The sequence below is a fragment of the Carcharhinus amblyrhynchos genome, chromosome 6 (genome assembly GCF_965287045.1).
Source record: "Carcharhinus amblyrhynchos chromosome 6, sCarAmb.v2.hapA, whole genome shotgun sequence".
In the NCBI taxonomy this organism is placed as follows: Eukaryota; Metazoa; Chordata; class Chondrichthyes; order Carcharhiniformes; family Carcharhinidae; genus Carcharhinus; species Carcharhinus amblyrhynchos.
Window position 1 is genome coordinate 118,498,057 of NC_137329.1, and position 18,549 is coordinate 118,516,605.

Below are 18,549 nucleotides of genomic sequence, written 5' to 3' on the forward strand. Positions count from 1 at the left end.
ACCCGGTCTGGCCAAGTGTGACTCCAGAGTCACAGCAATGTGATCGACTCCCAACTGCCCTTGGGCAATAAATGCTGGCCCAGTGTATAGGCCCCAATGCCTATTTCCCACAAATAAATAAACCGTAATAATTTGAGAAAAAACACACACACACACACACATTGCGGGCAAATCAGTGCATGTGATTACTCTTTTTATATTTTGTTATAAATATTTTACGGTTTGGAATTGTTCCAGCCCCCATTACAAGTCCTACACTTGCTGACCAAGGCACAGGGATCCCTACAAACAATAGGAATAGAGTCGCCCACTAACCCCGAGCTTTCTGTTCCCTGTGCTTTAACATTCATCAATGCGTCACCGGTAAGCGTACCAATTCATTATAACCCAGAGGGGAATAACGAGATGAATGTTGAAGGCATCAGGTTATGCCAGGGAAGATGTGGGCTGGTGCCCTGCACTGAATCGATTTGATTTATTATTGTCACGTGTATTGGGATACAGTGAAAAGTATAGTTTCTTGTACACTATTCAGACAAAGCAGCTCATAGAGTACATCAGGGAGAAGGAAAGGAGAAGGTGCAGAGCCAAGTTATATTAAGTAGATTAGTGTGTTTCTCCACTAGCTGGCCTTGGGATTAAGGCTGTTCTAAATCATAGAACCCTACAGTGCAGAAGGAGGCCATTCAGCCCATCGAGTCTGCACTACCCACAATCCCACCCAGGTCCTATCCCCATAACCCCCATGTGTTTACCATACCTGACATTAAGGGGCAATTTTCACAATCCACTTAACCCGCATATCTTTGGGCTGTGGGAAGAAATGGGAGCACCCGGAGGAAACCTTTGCTGACGTCCGCACAGACAGTGACCCGAGCCAGGAATCGAACCCGGGTCCCTGGCACTGTGAGGTAGCAGTGCTAACCACTGTGCCACCCAAAGCATGCGCTGACTGTGGTGAGGATGCATCACTCTTCACCTTTGCCACATGCCCAATGCCTTTCTGCAATTTAGCAACCGATAAGTACCGTTCTACAACTGCACGTTTGTAAATTTTGTTAATATCACAGTACTTTTTCCCCGCAGTGTTTTCTCTTGGGGTTCTGCTACCAGGGGTACTGCCTGGTGACTCTTTATAATCGCTAGAATTTTCAAACAGGTCCCCGCCAGCAAACGATTGAAGTCCCCACTCCCTGTCCCAGGCTCAGTGTGCCCAGTCCTGCCCGGGTAGCACAGGTTCACAAACACAGCTTGCCCACCAGGAGGGCCTCTCCGATCCATTTCTAATTGTTCCCGAGATGGTGCCAACATCTCCCCATTTCCTGCACTCTCGTTTCATCCATGGCCGGCTAAATATGGGAAAGCTGGCTCACTACTGCTGCCTGCTCCTTCCCAAGCGAAAGGTGCAAAAGAAACCCCCCATCAAGCCTCTCTAATCCAAACCTGACTTCAGACTCAGTAACTAGTCTCCCAACACCAGGTTAACGCCCAACAGGTTTATTTGGTAGCACGAGCTTTTGGAGCACTGCCCCTTCATCAGGTGAGTGACTTGATGAAGGAGCGGCGCTCCGAAAGCTCGTTCTACCAAACAAAACCTGTTGGGCGTTAACCTGGTGTTGTGAGACTGCTTACTGTGCCCACGCCAGTCCAACGCTGGCATCTCCACATCGTGACTTCAGACAGGGATGCTACTCTTGGGAATCACCAAAGCATTGCCAGTGTTCGACCACATTGTGGCACAGTGCGCTGGTAGATTAATCCAACAGTGCCACAGTCTGCCTACTCAACCTTTTCAACATACTGCCTATTCTTTTTTACAAGAACAACCTCAAAAGATTACAAGTCATTAAAAGCTATGTATAATCCAATCCGCAGTGACTGATCTAGATATTTAACTTATTCGCACCTTCATTTTTTTTTGTCTGCCATTGATTTAACTGACTAAATTTAGTACTTTTTTGAGACTTTTTACAGTTTCCACCTTGCGTGGTCTTTTGAGAGAAGACGATTGTACTTTTGAAGAACACGTAGTTATAGAGTTTACTTAAATTAATTTAAGAAGAAAAAAAAATGTACATTAGCCAAAGTGGATGCTGCAACTTTGTACTGCTCCCCAGGATTTGTATATTCAAATAACGATTATACTGGATTGCGAGATATGCTCCCGATGGATTCAATTCAGCAAAAATAATGTACAATGGAGATGATCAGTCTGGGTGCAATTATAGGGAATGAGTAATCCAAGGCCAAGCTTCTTAACACTGCAGTTTAAGTGGATTAGTAACAAACAACAGCTACAGACACATGGAATGGTAACTACCACTGACATGACAAACTCTGAACCTTTTTGCTGCCATTTTAGTTACAGGTAGTTTCCTAATTGTCAGCCGCTAACCCATTGTGTCAGTGTACACCTGTAGCATGTACATGTGGTGAACACCTGTAACATGTACATGTGGTGTACACCTGTAGTATGTACATGTAGTGTACACCTTTAGCACATACATGTGGTGTACACCTGTAGCATGTGCATGTGGTGTACCCCTTTAGCGTGTACATGTGGTGTACACCTGTAGCGTGTACATGTAGTGTACACCTGTAGCACGTACATGTGGTGTACACCTGTAGTATGTACATGTGGTATACACTTGTAACATGTACATGTGGTGTACACCTTTAGCATGTACATGTGATGTACACATCTGTAGCATGTACATGTGGTGTACACCTGTAACATGTACATGTGGTGCACACCTGTGATATGTACATGTGGAAGTGCCTTTAAACTCTTGGAGGAACTTGAGCCTTGTTCTGTACTGTTGCACCTCCATTTTCCACTCATTGACCAGCTCTGCAGTTCAGAAGAGAGAGATGCAGTTTGTTGACAATGTACTGTTAATCAGTTGTGACAATGCACTTTTGTGTATAGTACTGTACATCTGGCATGTAGCATTACCAATTTCAGTATATCTCCTGGTTTGTTCTAGATGTATCTTTCTAATAAAGGAAGTTGGTTCCATCTTTCTGGACTTTGTTTATTCAAAGGCTCCTCTTTCATCCCTTAGAACCTCGTTGTTTATTATATGTGCATTTGCGAGCACTATTAAACAGGCCTCACTTGTGGCTTTGGACTGCATCAAAAGAGAATCACAGGGCCTCTACAGTGCAGAAGGAGGCCACTTGGCCCATCAAGTCTGCACCAACAATAATCCCACCCAGGCCCTACCACCAAAATAAACACACCAACCAACTCAAGAACAGCTTCTTCCTTGCTGCTGTCAGACTTTTGAATGGACCTGCCTTGTGCTAAGCTGATCTTTCTCTACGCCCTGGCTATGATTGTAACACTACATTCTGCACTCTCTCCTTCCCTTCTCTATGAATGATATGCTTTGTCTGTGTAGTGCACAAGAAACAATACTTTTCACTGTATGTTAATACATGTGACAATAATTAATCAAATTTTTTAAAAATCAAATCAAATTCTTGGCTTGAGCCAAATTCCAACATACGTTAAGGGGAGGTGATGGCCTAGTGGTATTATCGCTAGACTGTTAATCCAGAAATTCAGCTAACGCTCTGGGGACCTGTGTTCGAATCCCACCATGGCAGATGGTGGAATTTGAATTCAATAAAAAATATCTGGAATAAAGAATCTGATGACCATGAAACCATTGTCGATTATTGGAAATACCCATTTGGTTCACTAATGTCCTTTATGGAAGGAAATCTGCTGTCCTTACCTGGTCTTACCTACATGTGACTCCAAAGCCACAGCGATGTGGTTGACTCTCAACTGCCTTCTGAACAAGGGCAATTAGGGATGGGCAATATATGCTGGCCAGCCAGCGATGCCCATATCCCAGGATTGAGTAAGAAAAAGACGGTGGAATTTGAATTCAATAAAAAAAATCTGGAATCGAGAATGTACTGATGACCATGAAACCGTTGTCGATTGTCAGAAAAACCCATCTGGTTCATTAATGCCCTTTAGGAAAGGAAATCGGCCATCCTTACTTGGCCTGGCCTACAGACCCACAGCAATATGGTTGACTCTAAACTGTCCTCAGGCAACACGGGATGGGCAATAAATGCTGGCCCAGCCAGCGATGCCAATGTCCCACAAATGAATGGAATCTACTGCATTCCAGACATGCACAACACTATACACAACCTACGCAATAGCTCTGACCCAGTTAAATTCCATTTGTCCCACCATGAATACAGAAGACAAGGAAGGACACCCATTGTTTAATGTTACTGTTCCAAGGAATAAACCTTCTTCAAGTAGAAAGTGTTCCCAGTATATGTTGGTGATGGAAAAATATTTTACGTTGGTTTTCTATCTTTATTCTGGTTAAACATATGATCTACCATGATTTGTTTCATATATATTCCTACTTTTCAAATGGCTTCCGGATAAGTAAATTCATAGAATCCCTGCAGTGTAGAAGCAGGCCATTCGGCCCATCAAGTCTGCACTGACCCACTCTTTGGACCAAATAGTAAATGAATCTGTCACTGAGTTTTTTCAAGGTCGAAGCCTCCAATTTAACCAGAGTTCTGCCAGCACATGTGATTAATGTTTTACCAATACCAGTCTCGGAAGTTCCAGCGGGGAATGAGCAGGCCAACAGTGCACCATTCTTTCTGGGATAAGAACCTGAATTCAGCCAAGGTTGGTGGGAGTAAACACTGATTGTAACGGCCTCACGTACAACCCTAACCCAGTTTGCAGTGAGCAGGGAACGAGCATAGCATTGCGTTAATTGGCAATCTCACTTGCTGCGGGGAGGTCACAAGTCAGCCTGTTGTCTAATCTTCCGAAATTGACATGTAGATGCAATGCAGAGATAATAGCAGCGTGAGCTTTACTCTGCATCTAATTGTGATAAACCTCAGCTTCCATATGGCTGTTTTGAATGCGATCCCTCACCTTGACTGACACAATAACACAGCACTGAAATCTTTACATCTTCAACCTTGTTTGTTTATGAATCTTGTGTTTTATCAATAAATTAGGTATCAAATTTCTCTTCCACAATGTACCATTAACAAAATACATGGTTAAAGCTGAATTAATCCAGTCAGGCCAAAAGTTAGGACATCATTTAAAAGATTGATGGTCCCACATCGCCAGTCCACAGTCTTTAGTTTGTTTTCCTGCATTATCAATAGCGTTTGTCTCTCCCCAGAGGCAGCATCAATTCTGTAACACTGACGTCAGCCGATAAACTCCTGACATTTGCTGTCTCTCCGATGACCGACTAGAAATGTTCAAATGTTTGCTTCTAATTTATATCATGTCCTGTTCTGAATAATCACATCCAAAGCAGCAGTCACAGCCAGAGCCCCTGATGACTTGGGTGGCACAGTGGTTAGCACTGCTGCCTCACAGAGCCAGGGACCTGGGTTCAAATCCAGCCTGGGACCACTGTCTGTGTGGAGTTTGCGTGTTGTCCCCGTGTGTGTGTGGGTTTCCTCCGCGTGCTCTGGTTTCCTCGCGCATGCCAAATATGAGGCTAGAGGAGGAAAAAAAAACCAGTGGGCATGGGATAAGGGTGAAAGAAGAATATTTGGTGGGGGGGGGGCTTCTTCACACAGAGAGCAGTGGAAGTGTGGAATGAGACAAAGTGGTAAATGCAGGGTCACTTTTAACATTTAAGAAAAACTTGGACAGGTACATGGACGAGAGGGGTGTGGAGGGGTACAGTCCAAGTGCAGGTCAGTGGGAGTAGGCAGAAAATGGTTCGACACAGACAAGAAGGGCCAAAAGGCCTGTTTCTGAGCTGGAAGTTTTCTATGGTTTTAGGTGCCGGTTAGGTTGATTGGCCATGTTAAATTAACCCTAGTGTCAGGGGGATTAGCAGGGTAAATATGTGGGGTTATGGGAATAGGGCCTGGGTGGGATTGTGACCAGTGCAGACTTGAATGACCTCCTTCTGCACTGTAGGGATTCTATGACTTCTGGATCTGTTGCAAATTCCCCTCATCGGAAGAGGAATGGCTCATTTTATTCATTTGACCATAAGTGACTAAGCTGAGAATCCTGGAAGGCTACAAACAGAAATGAGCATTGCTTTGATTCATTTACTGGATGTGGACATCGCTGGCAAAGTTATGATTTAGTGTGCATCGCTAATGTGATGGCATGGTGGCACAGTGGTTCGCACTGCTGCCTCACAGCAACAGAGAGTCGGGTTCAAATCAGGCCTCAGGTCACTGTCTGCGTGGAGTCTACACCTTCCCCCTGTGCCTGCGTGGGTTTCCTCCGGGCGCTCTGGCTTCCTCCCACAGTCTAAAGATGTGCGGGTTAGGTGGATTGGCCATGCTAAATTGTCCCTTAGTATCAGGGGGACTAGCTGGGGTAAATGCATGGGGTTATGGGGCTAGGTGGCATTGTGGTCGGTGTAGACTCGATGGGCTGAATGGCCTCCTTCTGCACTGTAGAGATTCTATGATGGCATTGAGAAGGTGTTGGGCGAGTCACCTCTTGAATCCATGCCTTGCAGACTGTGATAAATCTCTGGAGAGTCAGGAGATGAGTCAGTGGGAGCTGGATTCCCTCCTCTGATTTCCTTGAACAACTGCGGTATGTATTTGCCTGGTCCATTTAAGTTTCTTATCAATGGTAACCCCCCAGGATGATGGTGGTGGAGGATTCAGCAATGGTAATGCCATTGAATGCCACAAACAGATGGTTAGGCTATCCCCTGTTGGAGATAGTCATGATCCAGCATTTGTCAGGCGCAAATGTTAGTTGTCACTTACCAGCTCAAGACTGAGTGTTATCCAGGTCTTGCTGCATCTATGCGTGGACTGTTTCAGTATTTGAGGAATCACAAATGAAGTACTTGAGCTTTGCTGAAAAAGAAGCATGACATCAAAGCTTTCAGTCTTGCATTCATCAGGTCAGAATACCAAATTTCTGGCCTGATGAATGCCAAAGCGAGCCACAATTTATACTGCATGAGATTCGTTGGCAAAAGTTATCGGTTGTGCACACAATAAGGCTCACTTATGCTTGCTAGAAACTAGCTCTGGTCAGATGCATGGGCCTGTCCTCAGAAAGCATAAGGAATATGTCCAGCCATTGGAGCTTTTTAAAGTTAAAATGGAAACAGTAGTTCTCTGGTGCATTACCCTTGCCTTGATAGATCAGAGCTAACTTGCCAAACAACCAGCATGCTTTTCTCATGCAGTATAGATTGTTGTTCCCTTTGAAATTTGAGGCTGTCCTGATGAGTGCAAGATGACAAATTTTGACAGCCTGTCTCTTTTTGTCAGCAATCCTAACTATATAAGCTGACATGTTGGACATCATTGTGTGTCCAATAGACAATCTCACGTTCAAGAGGTGGGAGTGAGTAGGGAGGTACAACTTAAGCTCTGAGACTGAGCAACTCACTCCAAATCTGTTCTGTAATGAAAGTGTAAACTGAGTCTGATGTTGCTAGATAGGATGTTGCTATCGATTTCTATTTTTATTACTGTAGTGACAGCCTTTAGCTTTTAGTTTGTTAAGTAGAGAAATATGATGCCATTTTAAAGGAATAACTAGTGGTGCTCTGAACTGCGGATGAACCCACAGCACTGCTGGTTCCAACATGAAATAACCACTTACTCAATGAGAGAGATTAATTAAACATTGACCGTTGCAAAACTTGTCCCTCTGCTTCAGGGAGCTGTAATGCGTGCAAAGGCAACAGCTAGTCACCGCTAAATGGTAAACATCTCAATAAATATTAGCTTTGTTTTTCGAACTGGCTTTGTGGAGAATGAGATGATTAGCTGTTTCTTAAGGGTGCAGATTTTAAAGTGTTCCAGGAAAATTGGGAGCGCTTAATGTGGATAAATCCGTCTGTCTGGGTGGTGATGGACTGCACCTGGGGTGCATGTCTCTTCTGCACGTAACATAGTCTGTCATGGCTGCAGAGGCTAACTCGTGAGTGGTCATACCGTCAGCAGCTGGCGCAGGTTATTAAAGTTTAGCCCGAGGTTTTACTGATGGTTTTTCTTTTGGCGAGCTCGCTTTTCCGTCATAGAAACGTAGAAGACAGGAGCAGGGGGTGGCCATTCGGCTCTTCAAGCCTAGTCCACCATTCTTTACAATCACGGCTGATCATCCAACTCAATAGCCTAATCCTGCTTTCTCCCCATAACCTTTGATCCCATTCGCCCCCCCCCCCAGTACCACCTCTTGAATACATCTTGAATCACCTGGTCATTTCATAGAATGTCTACAATGCAGAAAGAGACCATTCAGCCCATCGAGTCTGACAGAACATTTTACCCAGGCCCCCGTCCCCATAACCCCACACATTTATCCTCACTAATCCCCCTAACCTACACATTCTGGGATGCTAGGGAGACAATTTAACATAGAACATAGAACATAGAACATTACAGCGCGGAACAGGCCCTTCGGCCCACAATGTTGCGCCGACCAGTCTTATTTTTAAAAAAAAACATTGACCCACTAATCTAAACCAATCCCTTTTCGTCCATAAACCTATCCACCAATCTCTTAAACGCCCCCAAACTAGGCGCATTTACAACTGCAGCAGGCAGGGCATTCCAGTCCCTCACCACCCTCTGGGTAAAGAACCTGCCCCTGACATCCGTCCTATAACTACCCCCCCTTAATTTAAAGCCATGCCCCCTCGTGCTAGCTTTCTCCATCCGAGGAAACAGGCTATCACCATCCACCCTATCTAAACCTCTAATCATCTTATATGTTTCTATAAGATCCCCTCTTAGCCGCCTTCTTTCCAGTGAAAACAACCCCAAATCCCTCAGTCTCTCCTCATAGGACCTCCCCTGCATACCAGGCAACATCCTGGTAAACCTCCTCTGCACCCTCTCCAAAGCCTCCACATCCTTCCTGTAATGTGGGGACCAGAACTGCACACAGTACTCCAAGTGCGGCCGCACCAGAGTTGTGTACAGTTGCAACATGACGCTGCGACTCCTAAATTCAATCCCCCTACCAATAAACGCCAAGACACCGTACGCCTTCTTAACAACCTTATCTACTTGATTCCCAACTTTCAGGGATCTATGTACACATACACCCAGATCCCTCTGCTCCTCCACTCTATTCAAAGTCCTCCCGTTAGCCCTATACTCAACACATCTGTTATTCCTACCGAAATGGATTACCTCACACTTCTCTGCATTAAACTCCATCCGCCACCTCGCGGCCCAGCTCTGCAACCTGTCCAAGTCACCCTGCAAACTTCGACACCCTTCCTCACAATCTACCACACCTCCGACTTTGGTGTCATCAGCAAACTTACTAATCCACCCAACTATACCCTCATCCAGATCATTAATAAAGATTACAAACAGCAGTGGCCCCAAAACAGATCCCTGAGGCACACCACTCGTAACCGAACTGCATGATGAATAATTACCATCAACCACCACCCTCTGTCTCCTATCTGCTAACCAATTCCTGATCCAAGTACCTAAATTACCACCAATCCCATACATCTGCATTTTCTGCAGAAGCATACCATGGTGAACCTTATCAAACGCCTTACTAAAATCCATATATACCACGTCTACTGCCTTACCCCTATCCACCTCTTTGGTCACCTTCTCAAAGAACTCAATAAGGTTAGTAAGGCACGACCTTCCCGCTACAAAACCATGCTGACTATCTGTAATCAATTCATTACTCTCCAAATAACTATAAATCCTATCCCTAATAATTCTTTCTAAAACCTTGCCCACTACAGAAGTAAGACTCACTGGTCTATAATTCCCAGGGAAGTCTCTGTTCCCCTTCTTAAACAATGGGACAACATTCGCTGTCCTCCAATCTTCCGGTACTATACCAGAGACCAACGACGACCTGAAGATCAGAGCCAGTGGCTCTGCAATCACCTCTCTTGCCTCCCATAGAATCCTAGGGTAAATCCCGTCTGGACCAGGGGACTTATCTATTTTCAACCCTTCTAGAATATCCAACACATCCTCTGTATCAACTGCAATACTTTCTATTTTACACCCCTTCACCCCAGTGACCTCCTCAGCTACATTCATATCGTCCTGCGTGAACACCGAAGAGAAATAATGGTTCAATGCCTCTCCAATCTCTTCCGGTTCCACACACAACTTCCCCCTACTGTCTGTAACTGGCCCTAATCTTGCCCTAACCAACCTTCTGTTCTTGACATACCTATAGAACACCTTAGGATTCTCCTTAATCCTATCAGCCAAAGTCATCTCATGCCCTCTTCTAGCCCTTCTTAACTCCCTCTTCAACTCCCTCCTAGCCAATCTAAAGCTTTCTACTGCACTACCCGAGCCCTCAAGCCTCATCCGAACATAAGCCTCCTTCTTCTTCCTAACCAACAAATCAACTTTTTTTGTGCACCACGGTTCCCTAGCCCTACCAATTCCTCCTTGCCTGACAGGGACATACCTATCACAGACCCGCAGTAGCTGCTCCTTGAAAAAACTCCACATTTCAGACGTTCCTAGTCCCTGTAATCTCCTAGTCCAACCAATGCTTCCTAATTCTCTCCTAATGGCCTCATAATTACCCTTCCCCCAGCTAAAACTACTGACCCGAGGTCAGCACCAATTCCCCCAACCTACACATCTTTGGATTGTAGGAGCAAATCTTAGAAACCCTACAGTGCAGAAAGAGGCCATTTGGCCCATCGAGTCTGCACCGACCACAATCCCACCCAGACCCCAGCCCCATACCCCTACATATTTACATAAGAACATAAGAAATAGGAGCAGGAGTAGGCCATCCAGCCCCTCAAGCCTGCCCCGCCATTCAATAAGATCATGGCTGATCTGTCGTGGCTCAGTTCCACTTTCCCACTTTCTCCCCATAACCCTTAATCCCCTCTCTTATCAAAAACCCATTAACCCGCGTCTTAAAAATATTTAGCGAGGCAGCCTCCACCACTTCAACGGGCAGAGAATTCCAGAGATTCACCACCCTTTGAGTGAAGAAGTTCCTCCTCAACTCCGTTCTAAACCGCCCCCCTTTTATCTTGAGGCTGTGCCCCCTAGTCCTACTGTCTTTTTTGAGCGGGAAGAGTCTCTCCACCTCTATCCTATCCATCCCATTCATCATCTTATATGTCTCAATGAGATCACCCCTCATTCTTCTAAACTCTAACGAGTACAAGCCCAGTTTATTCAGCCTCTCCTCATAGCTCAACCCCCTCAACTCCAGTATCAGCCTAGTAAACCTCCTCTGCACTCCCTCCAAGGCCAAAATATCTTTGCGCAGGTGCGGCGCCCAAAACTGCACACAGTACTCCAGCTGCGGCCTCACCAATGCCCTATACAGCTGCAGCAAGACCTCCCTACTTTTATATTCAATCCCCCTCGCTATGAAGGCCAGCATCCCATTCGCCTTCCTGACCACCTGCTGCACCTGCAAGCTGGGTTTTTGCGACTCATGCACAAGGACCCCGAGGTCCCTCTGCACCGTCGCCTGCTGCAGTTTTTCGCCCCGTAAGTAATAGTCCTTCCTACCATTCTTCCTACCAAAGTGGACCACCTCACACTTGCCAACATTAAATTCCATTTGCCATTTCCTGGCCCATTCGCCCAGCCTATCTAGATCCTTCTGCAGACTCTCCACACCCTCCGCACAATTTGCCGTTCCCCCAATCTTGGTGTCATCAGCAAATTTCGACACCCTATCCCTCTAACCTATGCATCTCAGGACACTAAGGGGCAATCTTTAGCATGGCCAATCAACCTAACCCACACATCTTTGGACTGCGGGAGGAAACCAGAGCAGCCGGAGGAAACCCACGCAGATACAGGGAGAATGTGCAAACTCCACACAGACAGTGATCCAAGCCGGGAATCGAACCCAGGTCCCTGGAGCTGTGAAGCAGCAGTGCTAACCACTGTGCTACCGTGTACTAACACAATGGGTAGTAACACGATGGGTCATCTGCTTGTCACCATTTGCTTTTAACACCCACCACTGGTGAGCTGTATAACTATTGCGCCAAGAGAACTGGGGATGGAAGAGTCTCCCACCGGTGGATACACCACTAGTGATAAGACCTTGGGCGCTGAGGGAAGTGACTGTGGAAATGGCGGAGGCGCTGGTCACAATCTTCTGATCCTCCTTAGGCACTGGGGTAGTACAAAAGGATAGAAGATTTGAAATTTTTCACCCTTGTTCAAGAATGGAAAGGAAAATGAATTTGACAATTTGACAGCTGAAAGCACACCAGCCAATGGTGGGGCACTGATAACTGGGGAGGTGCCCAGAATTGGAAGAGTGCAACAATCTTAAAAGCTTCAAGAGCTAGAGAGATAGGGAGGAGATAGGTCATGGAGGGAATTGAAAGCAAGACCAGAGGGTGGGAATTTCCGGTTGCGCTCGTCCCAAAATCCCACCCGAGGTCAACGGGATTTTGCATGGTTCACCCCACGCTCCCCCGCCCACTAAGATTCCCGTGGCGGGTGTGCTGGGAACATTCCAGAGAATGTTAAGGATGTAGCATTTTCAGACTTGAAGGCAGACAGAACCAGCCATTACATGGAGTTATTTTTGTTTCCAACTGGAGGAGGCTCCTCAGTGAAAATCCATTAGCCCAACCCTGGGACATTTCTTTAAGATGGTGGGAAAGCACATGAGATTGAGCAAATTGCAATAAGCTGCACACATACACACACTAAAACAAGGGTTGACTGAAAGGTTTGTACTTGTCCTTTCCCCGACCATTAGCTGGAGCTTTTTCTATTTGTGGTGGGTTCCACGTGACTGGTTTAGCACTCTCTTTAATAACTCTACTTTCCTTCCACTTACTTTCTGAAGGCAAGTTACGCAGGCAGCAGTAAATCCCAAAATATAGAAATTGGTGGCGAATATCCAGTGTCCTAGCAGATGCTTAACACTTCGTCTGTCCCCTGATTTATATTTCCACATGTTTAACTGTGATGTCCGGAAATACAGATCATTTTAAGTAACCAAAATGAGAAGATGCTGGAAAATCTCAGCAGGTCTGGCAGCATCTGTAAGGAGAGAAAAGAGCTGACGTTTCGAGTCCAGATGATCCTTTGTCAAAGCTAAAAGGCACAGAAAATGAGAGATATTTATACTGCAGGGTGAGAGAATGAAAGATGAGTCACAGCCACAAAGGAGAAAGGCTGCTAATGGCAGCTCATAGAGAGAATAGAAGGTGTGAATGGCTAAACGGCAGAGAAGCTGAAATCAGAGGGTAAACTGTGACGGATGAAGATGGGGGGGGCTGGAGGTATGGATGGGAGAGAGGTACAATTAAAAAAAAGGGAAAAAGGGGAGAAAAGGTAAGGAAAAGGGAGAATAAAATAGGGGGAAAGAGTGGGGGGGGGACTAAAGAAAGACAATAAAGGAATAAAAGGTAGAGAACAGTTAAAAATAAATAAAATGGAAACAAAGGGGTCAATTATCTAATCATTTGAAGTTGTTGAATTCGACATTGAGACTGGAAGGCTGTAAAGTGCCTCGCCAGAAGATGAGGTGCCAGTTTGTGCTGAGCTTCACTCAAACATTGCAGCAGGGGCCAAGGACAGATGTGAACATGGGAGCAGGACCGTGTGTTAAAATAGCAAGCAACTGGAAGGTCAGGGTCCTGACTGCGTATAAACCAAAGGTGCTCATCTCCCTCCCTCCTCCTCAACATCTTCATCTGTCGCAGCTTACCCTCTGATTTCAGCTTTTCTGCCATTTAGCCCATTCACCCCTTCTATTCTCTCCATGGGCTGCCATTAGCAGCCTTTCCCCTTGTTTCTGTGGCTATGACTCAGCTATCATTCCGTCATTTTAAGTAACTAGTATTTATGGCTGTTAGAAATAAGCTATAGCTTTAAGTTTAATATATATATATATTTCTGTATAAGAAAGGGGAAGCCTGAGTTTTGTTTTGACTTTAAAAAGTTGCTTATACATCTGAACACTTCCATCAAATCTTCTCTTAGCCTGCCCTGGATAGCCCGTTTCTCTAACCACGCTAAGGAAGTGATATTATGACAAACACAAAACACGACTGAAACCTAATGAATAAATGATTCCACACAGCTCACACTTAGAATAGATGGATTGATATGGATGTACTCTATTTGTGGAAAAAAGCAAACAAATGTAAGTGTAAGCTAAAAAGCAAAATTCCCAATAGAATGAGGTAACAGGAAGATTGAATACAAGCAATAGGTTTCTAAAATCAGGACCGCAAGTACAGGAGATGGTCTAACGTTTAAAAAGGGTAAATGGGGGTTCTCGGGTTTTAATGAAGCAGAAACCAAATTGTTGTATGCCTGTTCAGTCGGTCACACGAAGAGATTCTGAGTCTTGCAAAACTGAACTTCCTTTATTGAAAACACATAGCTATGTTCACATCTGATCTGGTCGAGTCATGTCATAGAATCATAGAGGTTTACAGCATGGAAACAGGCCCTTCGGCCCAACTTGTCCATACCACCCTTTTTTTAAAACCTGAACCTAGTCCCAATTGCCCAATTTGGCCCATATCCCTCTATACCCATCTTACCCATGTAACTGTCTAAATAGTTTTTAAAAAACAAAATTGTATCCACCTCTACTACTACCTCTGGAAGCTTGTTCCAGACACTCACAACCCTCTGTGTGAAAAAATTGCTCCTCTGAATACTTTTGTATCTCTCCCCTCTCACCTTAAACCTGCGCCCTCTAGTTTTAGACTCCCCTATCTTTGGAGTAGCCCAAGCTATGAGCCAACTCCATGCTTGCTTCTACACAGGTCTCTGTCCAGTCCACAACTAACTCTAGTCTCAAGTCATCTGACCCTTTCCATCAGACTATGGGCGGTACTGTTCCCAGTGCCCCATTGATCCTTGTAATGCCAAATACAGTCATACTGCAGATACAGGGATCAATAAAATTAACAGCAGCCATCACTGACAGCTTCTCAGTTAAAGAAGGCTGATCCATGGGGAGATAGTGTTTGCCATCTTCACATGATTATATACAATTACATTGCGATAAAACTGTGCTATTTTGATATATTTTATGTTTAATGTGGGTTGCTTTAAGAGGAAGTTTTTTATTACAAGAATTGATCGTCTGGTAAGTATGCAGCAGATACTAAGAATGCAGGCTAGGAATTGATTTTAGCTAGGAATGTATTACTTTGTAGAGTTAATAGACTTCTTGTCTATTTAGGCTCTCCTGGGATTTTAGAGTAGGTATGCAAGGTCATATGAGTTTTGATTAGATTGACTGACAGGGACATTGTCATGTCCCTAATGGGAGGAGCTAAGCTTGCAGAAAAAAGCAGTTTCATTTTCATTTTAAAATACAAGCAGTTGCTGCCTGGACCTGCTAGAAGAAACGGGTGTCACTCTCTCTCTAGAGACTTTCTAAAGCTCAAGGACTTTTAACCTAAGTCACAAGCAAGTATGCCTGAGTTGTACTCACTAATTGTAAAGAGGGATTTAAGTCTATAAGAGAAATTTTGTTTAAACTTTATTTATTAGTGTCAAAAGTAGGCTTACATTAACACTGCAATGAAGTTACTATGAAAATCCCCTAGTCACCAGCTCCACCTAGTTGGATACACGGAGGGAGAATTTAGCATGGCCAAAGCACCTAACAAGCACATCTTTTGGACTGTGGGAGGAAACCGGAGCACCCAGAGGAAACCCACACAGACACGGGAAGAATGTGCAGACCCTTCACAGACGGTGATCCTAGCTGGTAATCGAACCCGGGTTGCTGGCACTGTGAGACAGTAGTGCTAATCACTGTGCTATCGTGCCACCCTGCTTGATTGGAACTCATAGTGATAGGATTGCCGTTAAGAATTGTATCTTGTCATGTTTAAGCATTGTTCAATTGTTAAAGGTTAAGTTACTTCATTTGTTATGGTTAAACATAACAATGTTGTAGGATTTGTTTTGATTAAAACTCCTTGGTTTGTCAGTACAATCACGCCCGGAGTGAAACATTGTACCCTCACATTAATGCCAAAATAGAAAAATTATTGAGTTTGGACTGACTTCATAATATAGCTTGGGGTTTCTGATCTGGTAGAATCATCGTCACAGGACCATAGAGGCTTATAGCATGGAAACAGACTCCTCGGCCCAACTTGTCTATACCGTGCTTTTTTTTAAACCCGAAGCTAGTCCCAATTGTCCACATTTGGCCCATATCCCTCTATACCCATCTTACCCATGTAACTGTCTAAATAGTTTTTATATCCGCCTCTACTAATACCTCTGGCAGCTTGTCCCAGACACTCACCACCCTCGGTATGAAAAAATTGCTCCTCTGGACACTTTTGTATCCCTGCCCTCTCACCTTAAACCTATGCCCTCTAGTTTTAGACTCCCCTATCTTTGGGAAAAGATATTGACTATCTAGCTGATCTACTCCCCTCATTAATTTATAGACCTCTATAAGATCACTTCTCAGCCTTCTACACCCCAGAGAAAAAAGTCCCAGTCTATCCAGCCTCTCCATATAACTCAAACCATCAAGTCCCGGTAGCATCCCTAGTAAATCTTTTCTGCACTCTTTCTAGTCTCTGGTACCCTAACAATTGCCTGTACAACACAAAAACAGGACTTTCTGTCCATCTAGGCCATGGTAGCGGATTGAATTCCTACAGTTTTTCATATAATCCCACCAGAATGACCTTTCAGTCCTTTGTCTTTTATGCGTAGTCACTAGAAGGTACACAAAACCAGCCCAGAGAAAGCTTGACCTCTGACATTCATATCTTTTTCCTGGGGAAAATGATCATCTTCTGCTAAACTCTACACCTATCATAGCTTTTGACGATATAGTACTTGAGTACTACTGAAAACAGCATGCTACTGGAGCTTTTCACCTTGCACTCATCAGAATAAATGCAAGAATGCCAAATTTCCAACAATAACAATTGATACTGCAGGAGAACATTGTCAATTGAAGACAATTTATTAGAGCCCAGAGTTGGCAACAGGAGCAAAGAGGATGAAATAATCTCCACGTAAAGCTGCTAATAAATAAATGTGGAAATTGATGCAACACCTGGAAGTTAATAATACTGATAGAAGGCGAGGGACATTGTTAGTCTGATCATTATATTGGGCTACAGGTTGTATCACTTTCAGCATCGAATTCTGCAGTCTAGAAGAAAGCCATTTGGCCCATCAATCACTATCCCACCCAGACCCTATCCCCATAACCCCATGCATTTACCCTGGCTGGTCCCCCTGACACTAAGGGTCAATTTATCATGGCCAACCATCCTAACCCGCACATCTTTGGGCTGTGAGAGGAAACCATAGAACCTGAGGAAACCCATGCAGGCACAGGGAGAACGTGCAGACTCCACACAGACAGTGACCCAAGCCGGGAATCAAACCAGGGTCCCTGGTGCTGTGAGGCAGCATGCTTGCCATTGTGCCACTGGTGCATATTATTATTAAAACTGCATTTCAATTTAATAATTCTTCAAGTGAGTGTGGGAGAAGCTGCATTCACTTTGTTGCTGCAGAATGAACTGCCATCTGCTTCTACTCTGCCTGGGTTTCCTACACAAGCCCATTCATCCACTGGCTGCAAATCGGTCATCCAGACTTGAAAGCTTGGCTCTGTTCTCTCTCCATGGAAGCTGTCAGACCCACTGAGATTTTCCAGTGTTTTTAGTTTTTGTTTCAGATTCCGCAGTATTTTGCTTTTACCAGCTTACATAGAAACATAGAAGGCAGGAACAGGAGGAGGCCATTTGGCCCTTCAAGCCTGCTCTGCCATTCATCACGATCATGGCTGATTGTCCAACTCAATAGCCTCATCCTGCTTTCTCCCCATACCATTGATCCCATTCACTCCAAGTGCTATATCCAGCTGCCTCTTGAATATATTCAATGTTTTGGCATCAACTACTTCCTGTGGGAATGAGTTCCACAGGCTCACCACTCTCTGGGTAAAGAAATGTCTCCTCACCTCCGTCCTAAATGATCTATCCTGAATCCTCAATCTGTGACCCCCTGGTTCTGGAACTCCCACCCCTACCATCAGGAACATCCCCCCTGCATCTACCCCTGTCTAGTCCTGTTGCGTTTGGCACATGTTTCAAAAGGCACCATTACGATGAAAGCTGGGACTAATTCCTTGGGATGTTTAGCCCTGCCACAAGCTCAGAAACTTTCCAGTCAGAACGTGCCAGGACTGTTCTGCAGTGCATAAATAATAAAAACAGAAAATGCTGGAGGTCTGGCAGCGAGGGGTGCAGAGTTAATGTTTCAAATCCATATGACTCATCTTCAGAGTTAAAGAAGAGTGGAAAAGTGACAGATTTCACTTCTATTGTTCTGCAGTCTGCTAGCTTACACGTCTGACTAAACTAATTCCGTGCAAATAAAATGGGATTGGAGATCAGGATAATTACTGAGGAGCTTGATCCCTCAACCCATCTTCATTCAACCAGTTAGTCACCCATTAGGTAAGTAAACAAAAAATAATTATAACCATGTGGTTAACTGTGGTACTAGTTTCTGGACAGAAAAAGTACTTGTGATTCAGGGCCTGTAGAATTCTTAAAATAT